Genomic DNA, 24,919 nt, shown 5'->3' on the forward strand with positions numbered 1-24,919 from the left:
AACTACAGCTGTAGGTTTCCAAGCAACTTGGTGAATTGGTTCAGTTACAAAAGGCTTTTAAAACACTCCATCTGGTTTCCAGCCCAAGATGCGACCACCCCAAAGAATGATCTAATTCAGCTGCATTTAAACTTGGAATCTTTTCATTGCTTGCTTCAGAGCAGGAAATCAAATAATAGCCTTTAGGAGCAATAAGATCCACATGCTGGTTTAATTACATGTCAAATACATTTCTTGCTCATATTTCAACATATGTATAACATAATGGTGAAAAAAATATTTTAGTGCACCACTCTCTTTCCCTGAATTGTACTAAATTGTAATGAAGGGATGATAAGCTAGCGTTTGAGTATTATTAAACTTTCACATCCGATTTGACACGTGTTGTGCCTAATGTATACTCCAGGCAGACAAAATTGTGGCTTTGTTTCTTTTTCCTTACCAGATGTAAAGTCTGTGAACCTTTTAAAGAAGATCACATCCTTATTTGTTGTACAAATTCTGAACTGGGTGTATTTTTTTCAGATAAATCTCCAGGGGCTACTTGGTTGCTTTTCAAGATGTGCCTATGCCTGTCTTTCTTTGGAACTCAGGAGCAAACAGCTCACTAGAAATGAACCTGGAGCCTTCCAGATGATTTGGACTATAACTGCCATACTGAAGTTGGATGTGATTTGTAATGCAGCACATCTGGAGGGCATCAGTTTGAGGGACTCTTGATGGAAAAACAGAGGAAAAAAGACATATACTCTGCAGAACATCTTTCAGAACAGATCTTTTTTAAAACTGAAGTGTTCATCCGTCTTCTCTACGTTTGCCATATGTGGAAAAGGAAGTTACAGAGGTTTGTTTCTGGATCTTATTGAGTAGCAGTTAAGAATATTTTTTTTTAATGCCTGTGCAGACTGTGTAGTTAGTAATTCTGAGTAATGGCACATGTTGCTAAATATTCAGTGCCAGGATTTAAATAATCTACTGGGCCAGGGCTTTTAGAGCACTGGGTATTAAACAGTTAATACTTGAATAGCATTTTGTTAAAAGGAATCTTGTGAGATAATTTGCCCAGTAGATCAATATTGTCAGATGAATTATTTTACAAGAAAATTTGTACTCTTTAAAGCAAATATATTTTTTAATAATAATGAGTACTAGGAGGTAAGTCATTACCATTTCCTGTATATGAAGCAAACCATGACATATTTGTAGTTTTACATCATAGTTTCCTGTTGGGAGCTGTCTTTCAAGTTACAGGAAGTGTGAATGGTCCCTACATTCCACAATTTTTTATTTTGTCAGTCTTAAAATAATAAAGAATCTCTCCCCCCCCTCTCTCTCACTCACTCTCTCACTCTCTCTCTCTCTCTCACACACACAATATTAAATAGAACAATTGAAAATGTTTGAAAAGCAATTGTTTTAAGAAAAAATATATCCCAGCCTCTGACACTGTTATTTTATCATCAAAACAAGATAGACAGTTTCAGTCTTTGCTGTGTCTTCTGATTTTCAAAAAGAAGTCCTTGTGTTTCCTAACAGAATTTTCCTGTTATTGATAATAGAGAAAATAACATTTTTTTCCATCCTAATTTGGTTGAGAGTACCAGTCTACTGTCACAAGGAAGGGTAGTGAGTGACAGCTTATTGTCATTTGATGTGCAACGGGTTAAGATAGAACCCAAAGATGATATTTTGTGTATAACTGCCAAGTAGATAGTATGAAAGCTATTCGGAAGATTAGATATAATTGACAAAGTGAAAGACAGTTAAATATTGGTTGTCTGGTGAGTCGAGTGAGGTTGCACTATGGTAGAAAATTGTACTTTCTCTGTGATTGCTAAGGCTAGGAGTTAACAAGGAAGTGGCACAGGAAGGGATGTAATTGTAAGGTGTTTGACTATTTGAAAGGCAATTGGGATATTTTATAAATTTCAGGAACACTAAGTTAAGACATAAGTTCTTGCGAGAAATGTAAAGCTTAACTAGTAAGGACAAACTAAAGAGTGTTCATTTCCTGCTGACCTTTTAACTCAAACAGATGTTTTCTCTTACAAGAACTATTAGTCTATGTGTGATGTTTCCATTTTCATAGTCCATAAACTTTGAAACCAGTTTAACCCCTTATAGACTTGATTTTCTAGCATAGAATCATAATTGCAATATCCTCATTTGTGCACATAATTATGTGTCTTTCTTTCATTTCTGTACTCTATGTGTGTGGGTGTCTCCAAACATTGTCTTGTAAAGAAACATTTACTGCAGTTATTTTTTTTTCCTTATTATTAATTTAGTTTTGGCTGAATTTTTTTCTTCTTTCCTCCGTAGTCTTTCAACCTCCACAGGGGACAACAGATGTTTCCTCTGACAAGCTCTGTGAGAGACTTTTGTTAAGGATTTTTCCTCTTGGGAAGTTACTTTATTTTCCACTACACATTCAAAATGAGTACATGTACATATACAGATGTTCATGCAAAATGGCTGATAAAACAAGCCATGTGAATGTGTGAAGAGAGGAATTTTATTTAAGCTTGTATAGATACTCAGCCCTGATATAAGCTATGTAAAACTGTCATAATAGTAAATCTGGATCTAGGAACTGATTGCTGATGTGAATTTTTAAAATTACTATCACTTTCTCTTATCTTTTTCTCCCCTATAATGGCCACTTTGCTTTTGAGTACTATATTTTTTTCTTATCCCTTACAGAAGAAGACAGAAATTTTAAAATAAATAAACATTATTAGACATTACTGATGATTTTTTTTACGTGGAATAAAAAAAGTCTATAGACTGAAAAGAAAAGACTGAAAAATATTTGTATGCCTTTTAATATAGGGCTGTAGGGTTTTGACAGTGATGTGCAGAATTAGATTTTCATTTTATGCTGATTTAAGGCAGATTTCATGAACTGTTCTGAAATTACTATAGAAGGCATGAAAGTGGGATGTGGAAGAGGTACATTCAAAAGAAGAGAAGCAATATTTTTCCTCCATAGATACTATTTTTAAAGACAGTGTCTAAATTACACATTCTGTTAAAGAATTCCATGTTTGTGATTTAGCATAATGTGTGAATCTAGCCATTGTGGTGTCTACAAAGTAATTTTTGCAAAATATGCAAGATCTATCAGCAGCCATGGGTTAACATGAAGCATAGGTTGAGCCAATTTAATGATTGTATATTTGTATGTTAAATATTGTATTACTAAGAATTTTGTTGTGGTAGCTAAATGTAGGAAAAAAAGAGGAAAGCTTGTTAAATTACTTGAATTCATTTCAGACCTTCTTTTTATGTATAAACAGTTTATCTGACATTAGTCCTGCCTGAGAGTTGTTATTTTAGCTGAATTGCTAATTGCTGGGACCGAATCATGAATAATTCCATACAGTGTATATCTGGATAATTGGAAACAACAGGTTACCAAATCTGATCTTTTCACATATGAAGATATTTGAATATTGATAATAATATTTTAAAATAACTGATTTGGTAGACAATTGTTTCCAGGTCAAATATAAAAGGTTCCTTTTGATTATCCCTACATGGCTTGGGGCCTGCTTTTATCTGGGTCATCTTTTATCATCAGATGAGTTTGTTTGGGGAATTGAGTTAACAGAAGACTGCCTTATTTTCCTATAGAATTTTGTCTGGTACAAAGGATTAGTTTTTCTCCCATGTTGAAGTAAGTTGTGAAATACATGCTAAGGAATTTTATTTTGAGTTCTAGCAGTGAGATATGGAGTTTTAGGTGGCTTAGCTTTAGTCCAGAATCTGTGATCACCAGAATAAGCTTCTGACTTTATCCTCAACATATGTTTTTGTACAATGGTGGTCAAAACTGGTCGCAGTATTCCAAGTGCGATTTTAGTTGTGCAGTGAATGCAAATGGCCAGTTTTCTGCAAGAAGTATAAATCCTTCCATTCCCCACCATTCAACCAGAGCTGAAAACGTTTTTTGGATGAGCAGCTAAACATCTTCAAAGAAAAATCAGAAAGTCCATTTGCCTCATGAAAAAAGCACTTTTGGGACAACCATGACCTGGATGACAGAGAATCTCCATAGACATTTAGCACTGTTATAATAATAATAATAATAATAATAATAATAATAATAATAATAATAATAATAATAATAATTGTGCCGGAACTACTATTACCAGTGGCAAAGAACTGGTAGGATCATAAGCCTGAAAAAGTGGTCGAAAATGAGCAAGCAAAACTACTGTGGGACTTCCGACTTCAGACTGACCGAATTCTAAAGCATAACACACCAGACATCCTGATTGTGGAGAAAAAGAAAGTATGGATCATCGACATCGAGATGATGAGGGACAGCAGAATCGAGGAGAAGCAGCTAGAGAAATTAGTGAAATACGAAGATCTAAAAATCGAGCTGCAGTGAAAGTGGTCCCAGTGGTACTTGGCACGCTGGGTGCAGTGCCAAAGGATCTCAGCGGACATTTGAAAACCATCGGAATTGACAAAATCTCCATCTGTCAATTGCAAAAGGCTGCTTTACTGGGATCGGCAAACATAATTCGCTGCTACATCACACAGTCCTAGGTGCTTGGAAAGCGCCCGACTGGTGATGAAATACGAAATCCAGCATAGTGATCTCGTTTGCTGTGTTGTATTGACATAATAATAATAATTATTATTATTATTATTATTATTATTATTATTATTATTATTTATTAGACTTGTATGCCGCCCCTCTCCAAAGATTCAGAGCGGATATTATCATTCTATTGATGCAGTAGCACTGTGGTGACTTTTTTGGCAGCTGCAATACACTGCTGGTTCATATATGAATGGTTGTGTGCTAGATCCCTTTCACAGTTACTGCTTTTGAGCAAGGGACCACCCATTCTATACCTGTGCATTTGGTTTTTCTTGCCTAAGTATAAAACCTTGCTTTTCACTGAATTGTATTTGTTGGATAGGGCCCAGTGTTCAGGTTTGTGAGGATTCTTCTGAATCTTGAGCATGTCTTCTAAAGTAATGGCTATTCCCCACATTCTTCATCTTTGAAATTCACCCTGAGGTCATAATATGTTAAAATTTTCCACTTTCTGTTATTCCACTTCCCCTCCTCCATATACCTATTGGCCAGGTGTGAGCTGCTAGCTGAAACACTAAATTGGGCTCACTGCCGCGGCTCGTGAGCACTTGCATGGCCAGCGCGATTTTGCTTCTGCACCTGTGGAGATAGCAAAATCGCGCACGGAGTCAAAGGTGCGCCCATGTTTCAGTGAGATTTTTTTGCTTCCGTGCATACCGAAACGCAGGCTCACCTGTGGCTCCATGCGTGATTTTGCTATCTCCACAGGTGCAGAAGCAAAATCGTGCTGGCCCCGCAAGCCCTCACAAGCTGCAGCGGTGAGCCTAATTTAGCTCAATTTATGTTAATATTGTATAAAGCCAGAATTCCCACCCCCTCCCTTTATAGGTTTGGTCCAGTGTAAAAACAAAATTAGCTTCCTTCAAGCCATGGATATATAATGACCTGCATGATGTAAGCAGAATAGTTGTCCTGGTACATACAATTCAAAATACCCATGAATAAACAATTAATCCTGTTTTAAATATACTTTTAGAACAAAGCATGCAGTTGTTTAGTCTTTCCAGCTGCTATGAGGAAATTGTTTTTTGAATTAGGGCATAAATTATATTCCCAAAGCCTTATTAGGGTAATATCTTTATTAGGTCAACTGGAGGTCACAAAATACAATGTGCTTTCCAATTCTCGGAATTCTTTATCAGTCTAGATGGTAAATAAACTAAGCCAAAAAGAAAAGGTGAGATGAATAAAAGGTGGTTCTTTAAACCAGTGTTTTTCAACCAGTGTGCCGTGGCACACTAGTGTGCCGTGAGACATGGTCAGGTGTGCCGCGAAGAAGGAAGCTCAGGTTTCGGTCTCGCAACTTTTTGCTGAGAGAGAAAGAAAGAGAGAGAGAGAAAGCAAGAGAGAGAGAGAAAAGAGAGAAAGAAAGAAAGCAAGAGAGAAAGAAAGCAAGAGAGAGAAAGAGAAAAGGAGAGGGAGAGAGAGAGAGAAATGAGCAAAAATGGGAGGAAAAAAAGAGAAATGAGAAAATGATTGAGACAGAGAATGAGAGGAAAGAGAGAGAAACAAAAGAGAGAGAGAAGTGACTCTTGATTTAAAGCATATGATAAAAAGCACCCAAAGAGAGAAAAAAACCCCAGCCCTCACCTGTTTTTGGAAAGGGTTCCAGAATGTGTACACACACACACACACACAAGGGGGGGAGGACACAGGGATGGAAAAAAGAGAGGAGAGTGTCTTAGGGTGTCATTTTGTGTCATTTTGGTTGGTGCTGTGCCCCAGCATTTTGTAAATGTAAAAAATGTGCCGTGGCTCAAAAAAGGTTGAAAATCACTGCTTTAAACCATAATATTTATTTCTAATTAGTCTGTTGAGGTTAAATGTTGAAGAAATTCAGATTAGTTTGTATTATGTATTATAAATACAAATGGTACTCAGAACTCTCCCATAAGATGTAGGATTTTTTTTAAAAAAGCTAAAGCAAGAGCTTCCTCCATAGACTAAGGCAAAGAACCCAACTCCAAGCAAACAACAACCACAGCCACAATTAGAGAGAAATCAGAAAGTATTAATGTGTATAAATATATGTATTAGTATTGTTTTAATCCAACCACCTATCTTGAGGAAACAAACTTCCATAGTTTTTTTTAGTTAAGATGTTTCAAAAAGTGAGCAAAATTCCCATCCTTGTGGAAGCTCTAGTCCATGGAGAGGGGTGGCATATAAGTCCAATTAATAAATAAAATAAATACATAAATTTATTGTATGCTCAGCTCATATAAGTGTGTTTCCTAAGTCTCATGAAATATATTCATTAGTATTATTTTTATCACTTGAGTGTGTGCTGTGTTTTGGAGCCAAAGTCAAAGGAGTGTTTTATTTCCACCCCCTTGAAAAAAGCTGAATCTTTTCCTAAGCTTGTATGGTAACTGTACAGTGTCAGGAAAAGGTTTTACAAAATAAATAAATAAAAGACACATTTTACATCTTGGAGGCATTGAAACTGTGTGAGCATTCCTCCTTAATACAAATGCTTACTTTCTTGATATGATGAATAAAGATCCTTGTAAAATTGATTCCTGATCCTCGCCTAAGAAAAATCATATTGAAAAGTATGAAATATAATGTAATGTAAATATAATCAGATTTTTTTCTCCCTTCCTTGTATATTTAGCTTCATCATAAAAAGAATGTGCTACCATTGTGACACATGCTTTCCAAGTTGCTCTAACCCTAAATTGTAATACAGATTGGAACTTCGTAAAGATAGTCCTTGTTTAGCAGTGCTAATTTGGATTTGAAATAATGTGTCTGTAAGTCAAAAGACCGAGTATGTTGCTGGTAGTCCCAGTTACTGTCAATAGTGAAGACTGCAGGGAACATTAAACAAGGACATCAAGCGACTGTGACTTCCTGCTGGCTTCCAGAGGACTTCCTGCTGGCTTCCACATTAACTGGAAACCAGCAGGAAAGGCTTCAAATCTTATGACTATGGATGCTGCAATGGCTGTTGAATTATGAGGTTTGTTCTAATTAACACTGATTCAATGCCAACGCACAATATGTTTGAACAATCACTAAATGAATAGTTGTTAAACAAGGACCATCTATAATCTTATATTACTTTTGGCTTATAGAGGCCATAACCCAAAAAGTCTGGAAAACACATGTTGCTAATCATCCTAAATGCATTTAAAGACAGAGTTTTGACTGATCTCAAGTAAGATCATTGTTTGGAAAGGCAATGTTTGGTCTAGGATTTTTCGCTTCCTCCTTTTGGCCATGCCTTTTTGTTCTCCAGGCTTTAGCCTCTGACATTTGGGTGCTACCGTTTCTCCTTTGCTGAAAGGGCCCTAGCTGTTCAGCCCAGCCCTTCCGTCACAGCACCTCCTGTCACAGCCGCTTAGTCACGGGCCTTTCTCCAAACAGACACAAAGCCCCATTCGCCCCAGAATTTGGGGCGCACGGGACACTTTGCCGCCAGCCAATCAGAGGAGCAAACAATGCCTTCCCTTCTCTCCCGCCCACTCATCAAGTTTGAACAGAGTTCTATTTCCCTTCTTTCCCTCTGTGTTTGCATCAACTACTCTCTATGAATGTTTGTAGAAGCAATATGTTCCCTTCTATCCCCCCCCTCTTTCATCAAGTTTGAACGGAGTTCCATGTCTCCCTCTCTGTTTGCATCAATTGTTCTCTCCCTCTCTCTTTAGCATGACTTTCCTGTTCTGAGCTTAAAGCTCAGTTGGAGATGTGTCATCCAACCATTTGGAAATTTATTAATTTCCTTCGCAAGCTTCAACAAGGCAGGGATGCATTTTATGAAAAACTCTTATAGGACATAGTCCTCCATTGAAACTGAAGAAATACTGCAATGCAGACCAAGGATTGCCAAGATTGTCAGTGAATATGGCAACTGAAACCATATTATTTGTGTGCCATTGCAAACAATTACCAAATAGATTTTTAAAGGCTGATCTTAAGTGACCTTGTTTCTGTATGTGTTTAACATAGTGTGAACCTCTAAAAGATGAATGTTCCACTTCCTTCTGTCGCTCTTCATGAAATGAGGGAGAAGGACATGGAACTCCATTCAAACTTGATGAGAGGGGGTGGGGGTGGAAAGGAAGGCATTGCTTCTGCAAACATTCATAGAGTGAAATTGATGCAAACGGAGAGGGAGAGAAGGGAAATAGAACTCTGTTCAAACCTGATGAGTGGGTGAGGGAGGGGAGGGAAGGCATTGCTTGCTACTCTGATTGGCTGGAGGCAAAGTGTCCCATGTGCCCAAAAGCCAGTAATCTCTCTGCCAATAATTCACAAATACCCCACCTGGGACTTGTCAAAGATCTTCAACTCGCTCACAGGGGCTCCTTATGAGCCACTCCATATGGTAAGCTTATACCACCTGTAAGGTGGTATTTCTATTGGCCATTACATTGGCTAGAAGTGTTTCTGTACTGGCTGCTGTGTCAGGCCGGCCGATCTATGTGTATTCCACAGTGACAGGTCATTCTTCGCCTAGACCTGACAGTTATTCCTAAGATTAATACGGGGTTCCATAAGGCCCAGAAGATTATTCTTCCTAATTTCTGTCCCAAACCATTTCATCGCTCCAAGAAAAGGTGGCACAATCTCTATGTTTGTAGAGCTCTTCAAATATATGTTGACAGAACGGCATCATTCCAGAACTCAGAATTGTTTTTTCTTTCCTTACAGCCTTCCTCCTTGAGCTGTAAAGTTTCGTCATCTATGATAGGACCAGTGGCGGTCTGCTACCAGGCTTTTTTTGCTTCTGTGCATGCATGGAAGCAAAGAAATCAGTGAAAATCACTGAAATCTCACGCAAGGATGCTCACATATGTGAGCGTCCTTGCATGAGATTTCTGTCCTGCGTGCATGCACAGAATCTGACTCACGCTGGGTATGCATGCCTGCACCTGCTGCCAGGAGCGTACCCGTAGCATCGGTGGCGGGTGGTCCCTCACTGAATATGACACTGGATTCGTTTAAAGATTGCAAAAGCCTATGAACTTCAGTCCAGGCGAATTACTGCTCATTGGAGGTGGAGTGCCGCGATGTCAGTAGTGTGGGCAACTCAAGCTTTCCTCGAGGAGGTTTGGCATACGGCCATTGGTTGTCCCCTTCCCCACTTGTGAAGCACTACAAAGTGGATCTCTATTATTATTATTATTATTATTATTATTATTATTATTATTATTATTATTTAGATTTGTATGTCGCCTTGGCAGAGGCGTCCTTTGGTTGAAGGGTATTGCAGCATGTGATCAAATATTAATGTCTCTGCAGCCAGTTTCATCCTACCCATACGGACAGCCAGCTTTGGTATATGCCATTCCTGGATGCTATAGCCACCACTGTGGAGAAGGGGCATTGGTCCTACTTGATATGCTCTTTCTCAGGGAGGTGGATATAGCATCTAGCTTATCCTGATTATCTGTCTGACTATTGTGTGCCTATGGACTTGCTGGAGGAATGATGACTCATTGACTATGGCAGACCTGGGCAAAGGGCAGCCTGTAGGCCGCATCCGGCCCACCCGCTGTCTGTGACTAGCCCGTGGAGGTTGGGGTCCGCTCCAGTTGCGAGGATGAAAGAGCTCACCACGTCTGCCGGGACTCCTCCGGTTCCTGCTTTCCTGATAAATCACGAGGAAAGCAGGAACCGGAGGAGTCCAAGCAGACGTGGTGAGTTCTTTCATCCTCGCACTGGAGCAGACCCCGACCTCCTACCGAGAGCGGCCGAGCGCAGAAACCACGCAAACACCAGCGCAGTGCACCGTGTTGCTGTAAAGCAAACAATTAGGGGTCTGCATAGTTGGTTTGGGTGTTTAGGTCAGGCCAGGTCTTTACAGTATTGGATAGAACTGAGTTGAATATATTAGTCCGGCCCTCAAAAACTGTCCCAATTTCTCATATGGCCCCATGGCAAAATTAATTGCGCACCCTTGGACTATGGTGTTTCATTTCTTTGTCAATAACTGCTAAGGATAGCAACAGAAGCAGGACCTAAATAGCTTTGTGAGACTCAGTCCAATCAGCTAATAGACGGATTTAACCCACTCCTGGATGCTATATCCACCTCCCTGAGAAGGAGCGTATCGGGTAAGAACAAGACTCTTTCTGTCTAAGAATGATGGAACTGTTCTCTAACACATCTTTGGGTTGTTTTGAAGGACAAAGGTAGCTATGATATGAAGGCATGGGTGCTAGAAAAAATAGGAGCCTAAAGTTGTTTCTGTAAAACATTGAATATTATTATGGGTTAGTAAGTTTTATTTAATAGATCTTATTTAGTCTTTAATAAAGGATTTGATTTGATTTTCATATTGTTACTACACAGTGAATCCATTTTGAAAGTCACTGTTAAGTAAATACCTGTAAGAATCAAAGGCTGATTTCACATCTGCTATCTATAATAGCTTTCATTTTTCCATTGCAATGTTATATAATTTTGCTTGATTATTTGAGAGTTATATTTTTATAATTTAAAAATAACATTAAAATGAGCATCACAGTGGTAATCATCTCATGACCTGAGAGTATATTAAAATATTAATGTTTTACATTGGAACTAATCAGTTTCCAACAGAAAGGTAAAAATCATGATTTAAATCCTGTTAAAAAGAACCTTTATATAAACATAGAGTGTTTTTTAAGTAATGCTTTTCAAATAGCTCAATGCTTCTTAAACTTTTTTTCCTCTCAGGATCCCACTTTTAAAAATTATGGAGGTCCCCAAAAGTGTTTTGTTTATATGAAATATATTTATTTTAACTTATTAAAAATTAAAATTAATGTATTCACTGCCACTTCTACTTCTCACAAGTGTTTGAAAGGATTTAAATACACATTTTAAAATATAGGTAATTTTGATGTTTTTCAGACTCCTGAAAATCTGGAGAACGTCCAGGGATCGTGGGACCACTTTAAAAAACGCTGCTAGAGATAATTGTTAAAATCAGTTTTTGGTTGTTTTTGAAGTTCAGTGTGTTGGTCTACACCAAACTGAACTTGGTAGATAAGGGGTAGTGTAGCTATATCAATATACCTGAAACACACATTTTAATATAAGATTAATTCCGCCGATCACCTGTTACTTCTTATGCAAAATTTCTGTGCAACCACATGTATAGGATTTGATGGTTCTTCAGAGATATCTCTGCAGCAAAGCAATATTGTGCTTGTCAACAGTGCAATGAATGCTATGCTTATATTCAGTGAAACTTGAAGTTTAAAATTTTGAATAAAAACATAGAAACATAGAAGATTGATGGCAGAAAAAGACCTTGTGGTCCATCTAGTCTGCCCTTATACTATTTCCTGTATTTTATCTTAGGATATATGGATATATATGTTTATCCCAGGCATGTTTAAATTCAGTTATTGTGGATTTACCAACCACGTCTGCTGGAAGTTTGTTCCAAGGATCTACTACTCTTTCAGTAAAATAATATTTTCTCATGTTGCTTTTGATCTTTCCCCCAACTAACTTCAGATTGCGTCCCCTTGTTCTTGTGTTCACTTTCCTATTAAAAACACTTACCTCCTGAACCTTATTTAACCCTTTAACATATTTAAATGTTTCGATCATGTCCCCACTTTTCCTTCTGTCCTCCAAACTATACAGATTGAGTTCATTAAGCCTTTCCTGATATGTTTTATGCTTAAGACCTTCCACCATTCTTGTAGCCCGTCTTTGGACCCGTTCAATTTTGTCAATATCTTTTTGTAGGTGAGGTCTCCAGAACTGAACACAGTATTCCAAATGTGGTCTCACCAGCGCACTATATAGCGGGATCAAAATCTCCCTCTTCCTGCTTGTTATACCTCTAGCTATGCAGCCACGCATCCTACTTGCTTTTCCTACCGCCCGACCACACTGCTCACCCATTTTGAGACTGTCAGAAATCACTACCCCTAAAGCCTTCTCTTCTGAAGTTTTTGCTAACACAGAACTGCCAGTACAATACTCAGATTGAGGATTCCTTTTCCCCAAGTGCATTATTTTACATTTGGAAACATTAAATTGCAGTTTCCATTGCTTTGACCATTTATCTAGTAAAGCTAAATCATTTATTATATTACAGACGCCTCCAGGAATATCAACCCTATTGCACACTTTAGAGTCATAGGCAAATAGGCAAACCTTCCCTACCAAACCTTGCCCTATGCCACTCGCAAACATATTAAAAAGAATAGGACCCAGAACAGACCCTTGTGGCACACCGCTTGTAACCTGTGTCTGCTCAGAATACTCACCATTAACAACAACTCTCTGATGTCTACGTTTCAGGGGACAAATTGGGGACAAATCCTGATAAACTCCTTTAATGAGTTCATATTTTATTCTAAAGTATAATGTGGTTTGTTTGGTTTTGGCTTAGCAAATTATGGGTAATTGTGGTTTTGAGAACCTTGGTTCAAAGTGGAGAAGTTTGCATGAATAGAGAATTGTGATTTACCTCATAAATTAAGCAATCATTGCATTGTGAAGCCAGACAAAGAATCTGCTTTTCATTAATTATATGGAAGTATTTTGGGAGTTTCAAAACGGACCCTCATCTCTGAAGGCCCAATTTAACCTGTTAGCCTGAGAAGACCTGTAAGTTCCTTTTGTCACAGATTAGAAGAATGTGCTGTTACATTGGGTGTTTCCGTATTGAGATATGTCTTTTTATTCTCTTTTGTTGTTTATTATTTCCTGTTTACTATCTGTTCATAAGCACATTTTGAGACAAACTTTGGTTTGTTTCCTCTCCAGCATGCATAATTCACACTTAGCTGAGAAATGCAGTATTCCTGCTGATCTAGTTTTCAGAATGGCGGGTATCTAAATGCTGTTAATTTTGCCGTGTTTCTGTGCAGGAAAATGGATGGGACAGACAACTGGATTTTGTCCTATCTTGTCACTTGCTTTCCCTCCTCCCCAGCCAAACAGCTAATCAGTGTGATTGCCATTTGTCTGTTCTATGGTTGTGTGCATGTTCATCTTAGCCTGTTTAGAAGATTATCTTTCTGTGTGTAAAAACAAGACAGCTCTAAAAAAAATCAGGCCACCAACTGTCACAACTACACTAGCAATATCGATGACAGCAAGCACAACCAGAGACCATTTTTTAAAAAATAAAAATAAATGCAGACACATGTTCACGGACTTTGAAGAGAAGAAATGATGTGAGCCTACACTCTTTGGAAAAGACAGATGGATGACAGTCAGCTTTTGTTGAAGACACAAAAAGAAAAGTTTTCTTAGAGGTAGAGAAAGGAAAGCACACAGCAGGGCACCAGTCAGAATTCTAGTAATAGCAGCAGGGAACAAGTGGCAGGACTGCTTTAAGCCTGATTTCATTAAATAGATGGGAGATGTCAAGATATGTGAGTGAGGAACCCCAAAGGTATTTATGTTGGAAGGAGGGAAATTAAAAGGATTAAACTAGAGAGAAAGAATGAGAGGCAGAGAGGCTGTCACTGCTTAGCTATAGTTTCTTTTTGATACTTAAAAGGTTGGTTTGCTAATACTTAGAAGAGCCCCAGGAGGCCCAGGTTAATAAATATATGTGCAGACAGATTCAGATTCTTTCTTAAAATCTCTCAAGAGTTGGAGAACAAGTTTAGGAAATGTGTATTTGTCAGCAAATGTGTGGGTCTGTGTGGTACATTGTTAATCATTGTTTTTTTTTAAAAAAAAGCATTTTGGTGAAAGATAAGGTTGCTTTGGCACTTCTCCCCGATTGCATTCTTCCTTGCTATGCATGCTATATTGTACCTAATATTTTGGAACTGTTTTGTAGAATGCTGACCACTGTTCCCCGTAACCTACGCGCACACGCGTGCCCCAAAGTACCCCCCGTGCACCCTTTTCCAAGGGTGCGCAAGGAGCCGGGCTTTGGAGTTGGGGGTGGGGAGTGACGAAAGTGAGGAGGCGCCGCGCACGCTCCCCATCCCCATGCCAGCCCGTGGGTGGAAGGAAAGGGAGCTGCGGCTGCGGCCGCCCCCGCCTCCCCACGGTGCCTCTGGCCCCCTTGCGCCCCTGGCCTCTCGCCGCTGCCCCCGCCCGCCTGATCCGCCCACTCTCCGGCTTTCTCCATCTCCCGCCTTGGGGCGCGACTTCTCCCACGGCGGTGGCGGTGGCGGCTTCTCCTCCTCATCCACGCTTCCAGCCAGAGGGCTGTGAGAGGGTTTTATCCGCCCGCTTCGGGAATGTCCGCCCCGCCCCTCTTGCAGCCCCTTCGCTGGGAGCGCTTTCGTCCTGAGCTTTCAGCAAGGGGGCTGCAGTAGAGGCAGGGCAGGCGTTCCCGAAGCACTTGAGGAAAGCGCTCTCGCAGCCCCCTCATTAAGAGAGAGAGAGCAACAGACAGAGCAAAATGGAAAGAGAGAGGGAGAGAGAAAGTGAGAGAGAGAGAGAAAGATGGGGGGAGAGATAGCAAGAGAGAGAACAAGAGAGAGAAAGAAAGCAAGAGAGATAGAAAGAGTGAGAGAGAGAAAGCAATAGAGAGAGAGAAAGAAAACGAGAGAAAGTGAGAGAGAGAGAGAGCAACAGACAGAGAGAGATAGAAAGAGAGGGAGAGAAAGTGAGAAAAAGAGAGAAAGAGCAAGAGGGGGAGAGAGAAAGAGAGAAATGACTCTTGATTTAAAGCATATGGTAAAAAACACCCAAATAATAACAGAGGGAAAAAAACCCAGCCTCGCGTGTGTGTGAGTGTGAGTGAGTGAGTGAGTGAGTGAGTGAGTGAGTGTGAGTGAACTCTTGAACCATTTCCAATAGCCCTCACCTGTTATTGGAAATGGTTCAGGAGTTCACATACACACACACACACACACAAGGGGGGAGGAGACAGGGATGGAAAAAGAGGAGAAGATAGTAATAATAGTAATAGATTTTGGTTTTGTTTTATTATTAATTTCTTTCAATAAAAAGGAATTTTTTTCTTATTTACTTACTTGCTTGCTTGCTTGCTTGCTTGCTTGCTTACTTACTTACTTACTTACTTACTTACTTACTTACTTACTTACTTACTTACACACTTCTATGCCGCCATACTTTTCCGTCCACACCGACAAAAAATTGGAGGGAACATTAATGCTGACTCTTTTCATATTTGGTTCTTAAATGTCTTCTTTTGGCCTTTTTTAAAGCAGCTCTTCTACTCTGATGGCCACTAAATATGCTGGGTTAGAATTGCTATGATCTCTCAGCCAATGAATGGCCAGGTTGGGAAACACTGATGTACTTTGTAGATTGTACTATACAGTGATACCTCATCTTACAAATGCCTATTCATATGAATTTTTCGAGATAAGAACCCGGTGTTTAAGATTTGTTTGCCTCTTCTTAAGAACCATTTTCACCTTACGAACCCGAGCCCGGGTGCATGGGTTCTCTTACTGCGTGTGCGCTCTCTTACTGCCGCAGGGATTCCCCTGCCTTGTGACTGCCACTGCCGGGATTTCCCATTTGCTTGCCATCCCCAGCGGGATTCTTCACCTCCTTTTGCTTGCACCTGCAGTCCCGAGGCGGAGAATGCCGGAGCTGCCCCATTTCCCTGCCACTTTCCCCTCTAGCCCTCCGCTTCCTCTGCTCCCCACAGCTGCCCAATCCCGCTGCCAAAATCCCCTCTAGCCTACCACTTCCTTCGCCCCACCTTGCTGCCAAAATCATGCCTCTAAAAGCTTCCTACGCCACCCCAAATCGGTCTGAAAAACCACTTCTCCAAAAGCTTCCTATGCACCAAATCGCTCCCCAAATCACCTCTCCAAAAGCTTCCTATGTCACCCCAAATCACTCCTAAAATCACCTCTCCAAAAGCTTCCTACGCTCCCAAAATCACCTCTCCAAAAGCTTCCTATGCCACCCCAAATCGAGGTCCTAACAAAGGCAAATGGAGTGAAGAAAGGCAGAAAGGAGAAACGAGGCATTTGAAAGGAGAGGTGATTTTGGAAGACTTTGGATGTGATTTGGGGTGGTGTAGGAAGCTTTTGGAGAGCTGATTTTGGGAGCAATTTGGGGTGGCGTTAGCCTTCGTTAGGACCTCCATTCCTCGCTTCTCCTCGCTGTCCATCTCCACTCCATTAGCCTTCAGTTTGTTCGCCTGCCACTTTTTTTTTTTAAGCCTTAAAGTTTGGATTTTCCTAATGGTTTTGCATGCATTATTTGCTTTTACATTGATTCCTATGGGAAACATTTTTTCATCTTACAAACCTTTCCCTTACGAATCTCGTCATGGAATGAATTAAGTTCGTAAGATGAGGTATCACTGTATTTGCTTTCTCTCCTGTAGTTCCAGGCAAGCATTTATAGCAATGTTTTTTAAAATAAATATAGTCGTTCATGCAGAAAAATATCAGATTCCATTGATAATTTTAATTATGAAGTCCCTATTTTTCTCAAGTGCCTGCTTCTTTGCAACAGAAGCATAGAAGGCCAGGCCCATAATAGTTTGTTATACCAGTGATCCATGGAATAATGGATCCCTGAGTAGTAACCATTAACTTCCATAGTGCACTGATTTGCGCATTAAAGGGACCCCTTGTAGGTATTTTCTAAAGAAAACTATAACTGCTCTATAGGATCCGTCATACTTCATTGCTTCAGTAATCTGTGTATTTTGCAGTATGGTGACACAACTAGGCTTTTGGCACACAATAAAATGTTATGGCTGCAGATGAGTTGTCATAGGTTTAGGTTAATAATCTCTGAGCTGTTAGAATCCCAAAATAGTCCTGATACATGATGCTTCAAATGTTCCTGTGCGGAAATGTGCACAGTATATAACTATCCTATTTAGTCATATGATTTTATTGATTATGTATTTAAGAGGTATGTGTCAGAAAAATTGACCTTTTTAACTGGATATCCCTCCTTCCTAAATAAACTAAGTAACATGTACCTACGGTTAAAACACACACACACACAAATACATACACACACCAGTAATGTTTGCCTGGTAATTTTCAATTATAGAAGAAATTGAAATTTTCTGGTCTGTAGATTTCATAGAAATATAATATATTAAACGAGAAGCTCAGTTTTCAAGAATGTTTACAAGAGCCAGTAACTGTGAGCCAACTACTCTCTCACCGGATTGTTGTGGGGAAAACTGGAGGAGAAATGAGTATGACAATTCAGCCTAAAATTTCCTTTGCTAAACAAGACAGTTGTTAAGTGAGTTTTACCCCATTTTAAAACCTTTTTGCCACAGTTGTTAAGTGAACCCCTGCATTCATTATTAAATGAATCCAGCTTCCCCACTGACATTGCTTGTCAGAAGGTTGCAAAAGGTGATCACATGAGCCCAGGACAATGTTATGAATACATGTCAGGTACCAAATGCCTGAATTTCAGATAACCATGGGATGTTTCAACAACAGTAAGTGTAAAAAAAAAGTTATTAGTCAGTTTTTTGGTGCCATTGTAACTTCAAACTGTCATTAAACAAGTGGTATAAGTCAAGAACCACCTGTATTATATATGTTCGCCACCTTGAGTTATATATAGGCAGGATAAAAATTGTAAAAAAAAAAAAGGCTTTCCTGATCTGAAATACTATATGATCATTAAAAGACAGAAAACAAAAATTAAGACACTAAAACATGTCTTAAATATATGACACTCTGACCATCATTTAAAGAGATTATATACTGAGCAATTCTATTTATTTTCAATTCTTTTGAATAAGTTGTTGAGCTTCAGGGTTATCTTCAACCCCATTGTTGAACAAAGGCAAATTTACTATAGGCAAAACATAAATACTGTATTCCTTAAACATGCAGAGGAATGTTCAAAAGTCAAAATACGTTAATTATATTCTGTGCTATAGCAAAACAGAGTTGTGCTATCTCACATTTGAATGCATGCATGATTGTTGTATTTATTTATTTGCTATGTATCTATGTAACAAAAAGGCTCACTTAGACTGATGAATTCATTTCAAAATTTGAACACATGTTATGGGGTAGTGCTTTCAAATAAGTATTGTGGTGGCTATAGTTATTTAAATTAACCTCTTATGCACACTTCCTAACGTTTTTAAAAGAATGTGTTAGAATGTCATGTCCAGAAATATTTCTATAAATAAAGATTATGCCTGCAGCTATTTATTTGCTTTGCTAAGTATGCTGACTTTTCATGTCATGTTTGAAATGAACAAAAAGTAAATAAAATGGAATAATACCAGATGTAGCATAAGGTATTTGTGGATCCAGATGTAATATATTGTATTTTTTAGAATACAAGACTCACCCCCCCTAAAAAAAATAGGATGGAAATGTCAGTGCATGAATACAGCCATTTTTGGCATGCTGAAGCCCCGTCCCCACGTCCCATTTTTGCGAAAAATTGGTTCTTTGTTTTGCAAAAAGTGGGGTGAGCAGAGGGTTTGGGAGCCTGTTAAGTGTCCCTGGGGGCTTGGGGAAAGCAAAAACACCCCTGTTTTGGGGGGGAAACAGGCAAAGAACAGGACATTTTAGGAAAACCAGGGACACTTTTGCTTTCTCCCAGTCCCCAGGACACTGTTGGCTTCCCAAACTCTCTGCATGCATTTTCGCAAAAACGTGTGAAGAACGGGTCTGTCTTTGCAAAAAAAAAAGGGTGCATAGAGGATTTGGGAGGCCTGCAGAATGCTCCTGGAGGCCAGGAAGGGAAAAAAAACCCTTTTTTGTTACCTCTTATACACAGGTGCATCTTATAGTCCAAAAAGTACAGTACTTCACTTAAAGCAGATTTGTCAAACTTGCAGCCCACGAGCCATGCCCACTTTCAGTTTAGCGAAGGAGGGAAAGTTGCAATATGTCACATGATAACTGAACCTGCAATCCAACAACTTTCCCCAAAAGGGATAGATTAGATGAACACTAACAGTTGCTTCTTACAGAGAGAATGTACCACTTATTCCTTCAAAGGAGATAGAACCACTCCCCCTCAAGATTAAATTTACCACTGCATGAATAAAGCACATAGTAACTTGTAGGAGTCTTTGACCAATTGGGAAAGACATAGATTTGACGCCACCTCTTTGGATTAATAGAGCTGAAGATCCTGTCAACTTTTTAGTAGTTTACAGGCTCCTACATAGGAGTGTGTAAATGATTGTGAACAAGATGCTGAACAATCTTTAAGAGTACACCAGCTTAGCCTAGGATTGAGAAGGGTATGAGGTTCATTAGTTGCATAATTCTGATACATCTAATAGGATCACTTTACTGTGGACTGATTGGTGGGAAAGGCAGGCAGCACTAAAATGCCAAAAAAGAAAGAATAGTCTGACCATGGCAAAAGAAGGATAGCAAAGTTTTCCATCTTCATTTGCCTGCATAATATATTTCATATTATAAAATAACGCCTGGTTATTTCAGGTTATCTCTCTGCAAGAAGTAATTGTTAGTCCCTATTTCCATCCCTTCTTTTCATTCCCTTTTAGGAAATGTTGTTGGATTGCACCTTCCAGAACTTTGGCTGAAATATATTTCAGATCTAAATAAAATACTGGACCAGAAGAAATTGTAGTGCTGCTGAAAGCATATTGGATCCACAGAGTAAAGCAGTTATCATAATTAGTAAGGGATGTGTCTTTTTTGTTTCTTGTGTGAACAATTGAAGCCTATATACTTAATATATTTAACAATCTGATAATAATGGTCTAAGATCAGTAGGTTAATGAGTATATAATTTATTTATAAATGCATTTGTAGCACTGCTGTTCCTTGACAATTACTGCTTTTTGGTTGACACACTGAATCTGTCATCCAGTAATGATAATGAACTCAGGTTGCCTTCAAGTATATTTTTCCAATACTGTATGTCAGATACTGTTTAACTGGGAATTAGGAGGAAGAGGAATTTGGCCTAAATCTGGCTGGAAATTGTGCTTATTAGGCAATCAGTTCTTGACTTCTGAGGCCGCTGTCAAATGTGAAAAAGCCAAAAAGTCCTACTTGTGTTATGATGATACTACTTTATTGTTTATGAACTGTCAATCATATTGACATTGGTAGTAGTGAAAAACCAAGGTTTAGAAGGTGATGCCCTGGACCAAGGATAGGCACGGTTGGCTCTTCTGTGACAAGTGGACTTCAACTCCCAAAATTTCTGAGCCACCATGATTGGCTCAGAAATTCTGGGAGTTGAAGTCCACAAGTTATAGAAGAGTCAACTTTGCCTACCTCTGCCCTGGACCATATAGCTCATCATTCAGGAAGCACCCTATGACCGTGGAGCCATGGTGGTATAATGGTTAGAATGCAGTATTGCAGGCTCACTCTATTCACTGCCAGAAATTCGATCCTGACTGGCTCAAGGTTGATTCACCCTTTCAAGGTCAGTAAAATGAGGACCCAGATTGTTGGAAGCCATATGTTGATTCTGTAAACCACTTAAGAAAGGGCTGTAAAGTGGTATATAAATCTAAGTGCTATTGCTATTGCGGCAGAAAAAGAAATTTTAGAGCTTATTTAGAGCTCTATCCACATGTCTGTATATAAGCGGCAGAGAGAAAGAGACAAATACACTCTTTCCTTCAACAGGAGATACTATCCTGTAAACCATTTCATACCTAGGAAAATGAATGGATGTGCCTTTAGTCCTTTCCAGCTGCATCTTAAGACAAATTGACTCTGTGTTTGGTATACATTAATAATGAGAGAGAACTGTCTGAATGTAAGTGGCCATGGCTTATCTTTTTGACAGTTCGAAAGTTCAGCTTTCCTTTCCTCATCACTGAAAGCGCGATAAAAGAGCTTTGACCTTCATTTCAGGAAACAGATAATAGTGCCATGACATTGTTTACAGTTTTTCCACGGTTAATCATTTTTTTAAAAATTAAAAATGTAATGTGCTGTTTTTGAGATTAACAATGAATGGCTTTATAACATTTGGAGATTGGGAAGAAAGCCACTTGGAACATTGTGGCTCTGCCTTATAGGCGTTTCGCTGGAATCTTTTTATATCTCATGACTATTTCCTCTTGTCCTTGTTCTTCTGCCCTTCTGGTTTTTTGTTTGTTTGTTTGTTAAGTTTATGGAAATTCCTTTCTCCTTCCCCTCTCTCTTTTCTTTTCCCCAGGTTTGCAAATGTATATCTCACATAAGCTGTCTAGTTCATTCACACTACAGTATTAAATGCCCTCTAATGGCCAAAGAGGCACATGACTCTATATATGGTTAATACAGTGGAACCTCAACATACGAGCAGCTCTACGTACGAGCTACTCGAGATAAGAGCTTGGAAGGGAGCGACATTTTTGTTCGCCTCCCGAGCTCACATCCGGGGTACGAGCCGAGAGGAGCCGCGCCCCCCTGACGCTTTCGGCAGCTTCCGAAGACGCTGGAAGGAAGGAAGGCAAGCCAGCGCCCGGCTCCTCTCGGCTCGTATCCCGGCACTTGGTAAGCGGAGAGGCGTTCGCCTCCCCTGCCGCCCCACTCTGGGGGTCCTTGGCTTCTGCTTGGAGGTGGGGGGATCCGAACGGTGGCAGGGGGACTGTCGCCGGCAAAGCCTTTTGTTTTTTTTAATTCCGAGGGGCCTAGCAGGGAGATCGGGAGCGCGCGCAACCGCCCGTGCGCCCCCGACATTTCCAGCACCCCCCCGAACCCCCAACCCGGGCTCGGGGCTTGCTAGAAAGCTCCCCCAGGCCGGCTGCGATCTTTTCAAACATGCGCACCGCCTCTCCGCTGACTCCTAAAGCCGGGAAGTTCACCAGGAGTCAGCGGAGAGGCGGTGCGCCTGTTTGAAAAGATCGCAGCCCGCCTGGGGGAGCTTTCTAGCAACCCACGAGCCCCCAACCCGGCTGCGATCTTTTAAAACCTCCGGAGGATCCCCATCCCGGGCGGAGCAGCCTGAGAGAGCCGCAACACACCGACACACGCGCGGCTCTCCATTCTTCTCTTTCCCCGGATCGCTTGCTTCCCCGGCCAGCAAGCCGGCTGCCTGGGAAAGCAAGCGATCTGGGGAAAGAGAAGAATGGAGAGAGAGCCGCGCGTGTGTCGCGGCTCTCTCAGGCTCCTCCGCCCGGGATGGGGATCCTCCGGAGGGGCGCACGGGAAGGGCTTAAGCCGCCGCCTTTTCCCTTCCCCTTCGGAGCCCGAGAGGGGGAAAGAGAAGAATGGAGAGAGAGCCGCGACACACCGACACACGCGCGGCTCTCTCTCCATTCTTCTCTTTCCCCCTCTCGGGCTCCGAAGGGGAAGGGAAAAGGCGGCGGCTTCTCTTTCCACCTCTCGGGCTCCGAAGGGGAAGGGAAAAGGCGGCGGCTTCTCTTTCCCCCTCTCGGGCTCCGAAGGGGAAGGGAAAAGGCGGCGGCTTCTCTTTTCACCTCTTGGGCTCCGAAGGGGAAGGGAAAAGGCGGCGGCTTAAGCCCTTCCCGTGCGCCCCTCCGGAGGATCCCCATCCCGGGCGGAGCAGCCTGAGAGCCGCGACACACGTGCGGCTCTCTCGCCATTCTTCTCTTTCCCGCTAAATCCTGTGGCAGCAAACATGCTTTGGGGGGTTGGCTGGGGGGGAGAGAGTTAGGAAGGTCCTACTTCTTCTCCCCCCCAGCCAAACCCCAAAAGCATGTTTGCTGCCACAGGATCTAGCGGCGAAGGGACGTGAAGGAATGGAAAGCTGAAACAGCCCCGTTTCAGCTTTCCATCCATCCAAGTCACTTCGCCGCTAAATCCTGTGGCAGCAAACATGCTTTGGGGGGTTGGCTGGGGGGGAGAGGGTTAGGAAGGTCCTACTTCTTCTCCCCCCCAGCCAAACCCCAAAAGCATGTTTGCTGCCACAGGATCTAGCGGCGAAGGGACGTGAAGGAATGGAAAGTTGAAACAGCCCCGTTTCAGCTTTCCATCCATCCACGTCACTTCGCCGCTAAATCCTGTGGCAGCAAACATGCTTTGGGGGGTTGGCTGGGGGGGAGAGGGTTAGGAAGGTCCTACTTCTTCTCCCCGCCAGCCAAACCCCAAAAGCATGTTTGCTGCCACAGGATCTAGCGGCGAAGGGACGTGAAGGAATGGAAAGCTGAAACAGCCCCGTTTCAGCTTCCCATCCATCCACGTCACTTCGCCGCTAAATCCTGTGGCAGCAAACATGCTTTGGGGAGTTGGCTGGGGGGGAGAGGGTTAGGAAGGTCCTACTTCTTCTCCCCCCCAGCCAAACCCCAAAAGCATGTTTGCTGCCACAGGATCTAGCGGCGAAGGGACGTGAAGGAATGGAAAGCTGAAACAGCCCCGTTTCAGCTTTCCATCCATCCACGTCACTTCGCCGCTAAATCCTGTGGCAGCAAACATGCTTTGGGGGGTTGGCTGTGGGGGAGAGGGTTAGGAAGGTCCTACTTCTTCTCCCCCCCAGCCAAACCCCAAAAGCATGTTTGCTGCCACAGGATCTAGCGGCGAAGGGACGTGAAGGAATGGAAAGCTGAAACAGCCCCGTTTCAGCTTTCCATCCATCCACGTCACTTCGCCGCTAAATCCTGTGGCAGCAAACATGCTTTGGGGGGTTGGCTGGGGGGGAGAGGGTTAGGAAGGTCCTACTTCTTCTCCCTCCCAGCCAAACCCCAAAAGCATGTTTGCTGCCACAGGATCTAGCGGCGAAGGGACGTGAAGGAATGGAAAGCTGAAACAGCCCCGTTTCAGCTTTCCATCCATCCACGTCACTTCGCCGCTATATCCTGTGGCAGCAAACATGCTTTGGGGGGTTGGCTGGGGGGGAGAGGGTTAGGAAGGTCCTACTTTTTCTCCCCCCCAGCCAAACCCCAAAAGCATGTTTGCTGCCACAGGATCTAGCGGCGAAGGGACGTGAAGGAATGGAAAGCTGAAACAGCCCCGTTTCAGCTTTCCATCCATCCACGTCACTTCGCCGCTAAATCCTGTGGCAGCAAACATGCTTTGGGGGGTTGGCTGGGGGGGAGAGAGTTAGGAAGGTCCTACTTCTTCTCCCCCCCAGCCAAACCCCCAAAGCATGTTTGCTCCCACGGGGCAGCTTAAGCCCTTCCCTGTGCTTCGGAAGCCGCTGACGCGCCCCTCTGACGGTGTTCGGCGGCTTCCGAAGCACAGGGAAGGGCATTGAAAAGGCGCGAAAAGGTCCAGGAGGGGGAGAGAAAGAGAAAGAGAGAGGGGGGAGAGAGAGAAAGAGAGGGATAGAAAGAGAGAGAGAATGAGAGATGCTCAGTGAGCCTTTCTTTGAAGTTGCCTTTCTTTCTTTCTTTCTTTCTTTCTTTCTTGCTCTTTTTCTTTCTCTCTTTTACCTTCCCTTCCTCTTTCTTCTTTTCTTTCTCCTTCCCACCTTCTTCCCTCCCTCCCTCCCTTCACTCATTCCTCTCTTACTCTCCCCTTTCATAAGTTTCCGTGCTTCCTTCCTCTGTTCCTGTCC

The 24,919-nt window shown here is 41.5% G+C and overlaps 1 protein-coding gene across 8 annotated transcripts in view; it reads left to right on the forward strand.

Moving 5' to 3' along the window:
• Nucleotides 1-24,919, forward strand: part of CTBP2 (C-terminal binding protein 2) — a 310,474-nt gene that overhangs the window by 150,000 nt on the left and 135,555 nt on the right. For 5 of the 8 annotated variants that reach the window (XM_070752514.1, XM_070752512.1, XM_070752517.1 and 2 more), the window contains one exon: nucleotides 526-844. The exons of 2 other annotated variants lie outside the window; for them this stretch is intronic. The gene's annotated coding sequence lies outside the window, so the exon portion shown is untranslated. Of the gene's footprint in view, nucleotides 1-525; nucleotides 845-20,094; nucleotides 20,134-24,919 lie in introns of those variants that run through there. One more of the 8 variants, XM_070752520.1, reaches the window with a different exon arrangement.

This window comes from Erythrolamprus reginae, chromosome 5 (assembly GCF_031021105.1).
Source record: "Erythrolamprus reginae isolate rEryReg1 chromosome 5, rEryReg1.hap1, whole genome shotgun sequence".
Taxonomy (NCBI): domain Eukaryota; kingdom Metazoa; phylum Chordata; class Lepidosauria; order Squamata; family Dipsadidae; genus Erythrolamprus; species Erythrolamprus reginae.